Below are 6,000 nucleotides of genomic sequence, written 5' to 3'. Positions count from 1 at the left end.
TAATCAACTAAATTGCTCTCTTCTGGATGGCATCAAGAAATTTTAGGAATGCTTTTAACTTCCCCTACTCCAATATGAAAACAGTATTCTAAGGTCTGGCGGATTTCAGATTTGTATAAAACTGCACCTGAACTATATAAGTAAGAAATGAACTCTTGAGCAAAAAAATGGGTGCGTGATGCTTTTTTTTTTTTTTTGTAAGGACATGCTAACAGCGCTTCTAAGTCAACTTGAGAAGAGAAATCTAATCTAAGCTGGAGATCTGGGTATTATGAAATACATCATTAGTGATTAGAGCAATAGGATAGTAGAAGGATGGTTCCAATACTCCTTCACTAACAAGGCAATTTAAAGGGAAGATGATGCAATGGTGTGTAAGTGACGACCTAAGATGAAACTGGTCACTCAGCTGCAAATAATAGAAACCAGACTATCACATTATTATTATTATTATTATTATTATTATTATTATTATTATTATTATTATTATAACGGTGTCTCCATGGAGTCAAAAGACTCATCGCGGGAGACTCACATTGACATACTAACCATTATTTACACAATACCTGTCATACTTCTCATTAAATATTATTATTATTATTTGTGATACCTCCAAGGCGTCCGAAGACTCATCGCCGGAGGACACCTACTATACAACCATCTGCACCACTACACCGAACCTCTACTATCAGTCATCTCCATCAACGTCATCCACCGCCCACCCCACCACAACTAGTATTTTTTGTCTGTAAATTGTGTGTTCTGAAGGGCCGATTTGCCTGTATGCGGGATGAAAAACCCGAGTTTCCGGGAGAAAAAAACATGCTACCTTCGTATGAGATCGGCTAACTCACCTTCGATTGAAAAAGTCCACATAAAGATTCCTCAAGTTCACGACGAGAATCGAACTTAGGCCTATTTCAATCGAAGGACGCAATGTACCGTTGTTCTTCCAATTGCGCTACAGAGACGCTTATCTCATGTCACTTATTTCATGAGTTTCTCCAATCCGAATGTTTACAAAACCTGGAATTCTCCGATTTGTAAAGAACTGAACTTCAAAAAACAATAAAAAAAAGTCAACGCTATTCATTCCCTATACAAAGTAAGCTGAACCATTTTAGCCCTATCCAACTTCAAAATTAAGGCCTATGTTGCTCAGTGGAAGTGACGCTTGTGTCCTCTGCACTAAGCCGCCAGAAGATGGGATTAGGTTCAAGGCTAGTCTCGAGGAGGAACTTTTTCTAAGCCTTTCTTTGACCGGTTCCCTAGTTAATTGATCTCTGGCACGAGTAAGCGAGTTTTTTCTCCCGGAAACCCTCCCGAATTTTTCGACCTAAACTCAAGGCAATCAATTGTAGAACACACATTATTTCAGACAAAACATATCCTGTTAAGGTTAGGCATCAAGAGAGATGGCATCACTTGTTTGCCTGTCTCTTCGTCGGTTGCTTTATCTAATTCTTTATCTAAAAGCCAGCCACCCGAATTGGACATATTGCCAGTCAAGAATTTCATTATGCTGTTTCAAATCTCTCGTTACTCTTTGACTTGGAATTCTGCTAATTGAATATAATAATAATAATGACAAAGAAATAAAATTTCTTTGTATATAAATGAATATCCGCTAAAGTCTGCTATTCTCGTAGGGATTAGGAAAGGCGGTTTTAGCGGATAATTTCACAAATTTGTTTGTTAATTTATTTATTTTAACCGTTTGATTTAACCAGCAGAGGGTATGCATGGCATTTCACATACCTATGAGCATTTCGTGATTTTGTTTGTTTACATATAGTTTGAAAAGAAGGGTTGTTTTGATATAATAAGTTGTAGTGTATTTTATGCACTAGAATTGACAGAAAAAGAAAAACCTAAATCTTCAGAAGTTCAGTTCTTTTGAAATCGAACATTTTCAGGTTTTGTGATTTTATATAATTAATAATAATTTGGGTTTATGTTTGAACTTTACTTTGAAGTAGTAAACGCGCCTCACAAAAGTACAGTAATTACTGCTTAGGCATTAATAAGTAATTGCACAGTATTGATATACTGGGATATGATGCAATTAGAATTATAATTGCGTAGACAGAGTTGTTGATGTAGTTAAATTTGTTACTGTGTAACGAATGATATTCTCTAACCAAAATGCACTTATCTAGAAATTGATCTTTATCTAAAATAGGACATGTTCTTATCCATTTAATCTTAATCATATTCTCAGTTGAATTGCTAAATGAAGTTTAATAACGATTTTTAGTTAGTAGTAATTAAGTCCCCCCCCCCGGAGATTTACAGGTTTTTTTTTCAGAGTAGATATTCCTATAAATTTTGTGACACAGGTATGGAAAAATTCACTGGTTTCTCATGGAATAAATTATGAATAAATTCATTTTTTTCCGCCTAATATTCCTATAAATTTTGTGACACAGGTATGGAAAAATTCACTGGTTTCTCATGGAATAAATTATGAATAAAATTCTTTTTTCCACGTAATATGGAAATAAATAAACCAAGCAACTTTTGAGTCCTTTCAGATCTTTCCTTTTCATTTCAACCTTTCCCTAGAAGTAAGTACATCAAGGATAGTAAAAGCATGTACCCTGTAAAGTGCTTCAGAATAATTCTGAAACACTGCAGAAATTTTTTTAAACTTTCCTCAAGGTGATATCACTGTATTTATACAGGTTACAAAAGTATCTTTGAAAAAGGAAATAAAGAATATTAAAGATTTATGAGTTGAATCAGAGATATATGTTGATTCCATTTGAAATGCCACACATATCATTAACTTGTGAAAGACTGAGTAGCCACCTCAACTGTGAAGCACCACTCAGCATTCATTTTGTAGTTATAATGGACCTTCTTCTTCTTATTGTGCTATCTTCTATCGAAGATCAGCGACTATCTTGGCAAACAAACCGTGCTCTTGTGCTAATCTGAGCAGTTGTGCACTGCTCTTTCCTGTCCACATCTTGATGTTGTCAAACCATGATATTCTTTTTCTTCCGCTAGTTCCTTTGCCATCAATTCTTCCTACCAAAATAGTTTGTAGAAGTTGGTATTTGCTGTTTCTCATGATGTGTCCAAGATATGATGTTTTTTGTTTCTTGATTATTTGTACAAGATGTTTAGCTTTGCCAATGGATTTTAAGACATCTTCATTGGTAATTTTTTCTGTCCATGATATCTTTAGCATTCTTCTGTATAGCCACATCTCAAAGGCTTCGATTTTCTTGATGGTTGTCACCTTCAATGTCCATGTTTCAACTCCATAGAGCAGAATAGACCACACGTAGCATTTCAGCATTCGGCATCTGACTTCCATGTTTAGGTCTTTATTGCAGAATAGTGTTCTCATTTTCATGAAGGACTGCCGTGCAACTTCAATCCTTGTCTTTATATCTATTTCTGGATCCCACCGTTCATTAAGCCAGCAACCAAGATATTTATATCTTGACACTTGATCAATATTTTTCCCATTGAGTGTCAGTTTCATTGATGAGGCTGGATGTTTGCTGATGATCATGTATTTTGTCTTGTTGATGTTTATATTTATTCCCATTCTTTGGCTTTCTATGTATACTCTGTCAATGAGTTTTTGGAGATCCATAATGTTATCTGCAATTAGCACGGTGTCATCTGCATATCGTAGGTTGTTAACAATCTTTCCATTTATTGTGATTCCCTCTGGACATTCTTCCAATGCTTTTTTAAAGATTACCTCTGCATATATGTTGAACAGGAGTGGTGAGAGCACACATCCTTGTCTCACTCCTCTTTTGATGTTAATATCACTGGTGGTAATGTTGTCTAATTGAACGGTAGCTGACTGATTCCAATACAGATTTGTTATTAGTCTTATGTCTTCTTCGTCTAGCCTTATTTGTTGAAGGATTTCTATTAAGTTGGTGTGTCTGACTTTGTTGAATGCTTTTTCAAAATCTATGAAACACATAAAGACAGATTTCTGTTTTTCTATGCATTTTTGTATTAATATTTGGGTACAGAAAAGGGCCTCTCTAGTACCAAAACCATTCCGAAAGCCGAATTGTGTTTCACTTAGAGTTTCTTCACTTTTTCTATAAATGCGATTCTGAATTACTTTCAAAAATATTTTTAATGTTTGGCTCATTAGACTAATAAGTCTGAAGTCACCACAGGTATTCGCTTTGGGTTTATTTGGGATAGTGATAAATGTAGATTTGAGCCAATCTGATGGAAATTCATCACTTTCATATATTTTATTAAATAGTTTTTCAAGAAGTTTGATGTTATCTGGTTCGATTAATTTTAAAAATTCTGTTTGCACACCATCTGGTCCACTGGCTTTTCCTGTTTTACTTGTTTGTATAGCATTCTCTATTTCGCATTTCATGATTGCTGGTCCTTGAATGTTATCTTTTATATTTATAGGCTTCTGTCTAGTATCATTGAAAAGTTCTGTTACATATTTTATCCAAATCTGTGCTTTATTCTCTTCTTCTAGAACTATTTTTCCATTTTCGTCTCTTAGAGACACTATTTGCTTTTTCCTCAGTTTTCCGGAAATTTCGTTGATTTTCTTATACAGATTGAAATTATCATGTTGTTTCTGAAGCAGTTCAATTTCAGTACATAAATTTTTCATCCAATTTTCCTTGGCTTCTTTTATTTTTTTCTTGATGATGTTATGTGTTTCTGTATACCTGGGTAGGTCTTTGTTTTTATACAATCTTCTTGTATCAATAAGAGAAAGAATCTCATCTGTCATCCATTCCTGTTGTTTTATATTATTCACATAACCTACTTCTTCAATACTTGTTGTTACGATGGCATTCTTTAAGCTATTCCAAAGAGATTCCACACTTTTATTTTCTTCTATGTTAATCTGTTGTAATCGCAGGTTAAGCTGTGTCTTGGCACTTTTATTTATGTTTGGGTCTTTCAGTTTTTCTACATCAATTTTCTTTTTCTTCTTTTGTGATTTTTTAGCTGATTTTAATCTAAGACGTACTTCTGCAACTATGGGATTGTGGTCTGATGAGATATCTGCTCCAGGATAACTCTTTGCACTCTTTATACTACTGTGGAATCTTTTATTTATCAGTATATAATCAATTTGATTTCTGACAATATTATGTTGGTTATCTTGAGGCGATTTCCAAGTGTACAGTCTTCTGGGCGGAAGTTTAAACCAGGTATTTGCTATTGTTAGATCTTCTTCCTGACAGAATTGGACTAGGCGATCTCCTCTGTCATTTCTGGTGCCTAAGCCATGTTCGCCAACAATTTCTCCATCACCCCCTCTTCCCACTTTTGCATTGAAGTCACCCATCACTATGTTTATATCATGTTTCTTTGTTAGGTTTTTAATCTCTTTTAGGTGTTCATAAAACTCTTCAACATCTTCTTCACTTTTGTCAGCTGTGGGTGCATAAGCTTGGATGATATTTATGTTAACAGGGTTTCCCTTAAGTTGTAACAGCATTATCCTTTCAGAAAATGGAATCCAATTTATTACTGATTTATTGATTTCTTCATCTACTATTACAGCTACACCATGTCGATGTTTGTTCTCATCATTCCCAGAGTAATACATTGTCATATTATCTTGTTGACACTTTCCAGATCCTGGCCATCTTGTCTCGCAAATTCCCAAAATCTGGATGCCCAGCCTCTTCATTTCTCTTGTGGCATTTCTTAATTTGCCAGCTTCATACAGAGTTCTGACATTCCAAGTTGCAATTTTAAATGTGGACACCATTTTGAGCCCGGAGATTCTTCGCACCCCTGTCCCATTTAAGGGACGCCGGGAACTTGGGGCCAATTGTAAGGGTTTGCTCGCCATGGTGGTTGTTCTGGAGATAAGGTAGAGCAGTAGTTTCTCCATTTGCTTTCTGCTCCGCAGTATTACAGACGTACACAATATAATCATATTGCCATCTGCAAATCTCTGATCATAAGCTTTTCCGTCATCATTTGACTTCAACCTTGGTCAGTACTGACAATGCTGCTTCCCAA

At 35.2% G+C, this 6,000-nt stretch overlaps 1 protein-coding gene across 2 annotated transcripts in view; it reads left to right on the top strand.

Moving 5' to 3' along the window:
* Positions 1 to 1,793: 1,793 nt before the first annotated feature.
* The window catches only part of LOC150104064 (tubby-related protein 3-like), a 99,968-nt gene continuing 95,761 nt past the window's right edge, over positions 1,794 to 6,000 (top strand). Inside the window, exon 1 of one of the 2 annotated variants that reach the window (XM_090396733.1) lies at positions 1,794 to 1,916. The gene's annotated coding sequence lies outside the window, so the exon portion shown is untranslated. The remainder of the gene's footprint in view (positions 1,917 to 6,000) is intronic. The other variant, XM_090396731.1, reaches the window with a different exon arrangement.

This window comes from Typopeltis vanoorti, chromosome 8, assembly GCF_054136105.1.
Source record: "Typopeltis vanoorti isolate ZY-2024b chromosome 8, IOZ_Tvanoo_1.0, whole genome shotgun sequence".
Classification (NCBI taxonomy): Eukaryota; Metazoa; Arthropoda; class Arachnida; order Uropygi; family Thelyphonidae; genus Typopeltis; species Typopeltis vanoorti.
Note: the sequence above shows the minus strand (reverse complement) of the source record. Positions and strands in the feature narration are given on the sequence as shown.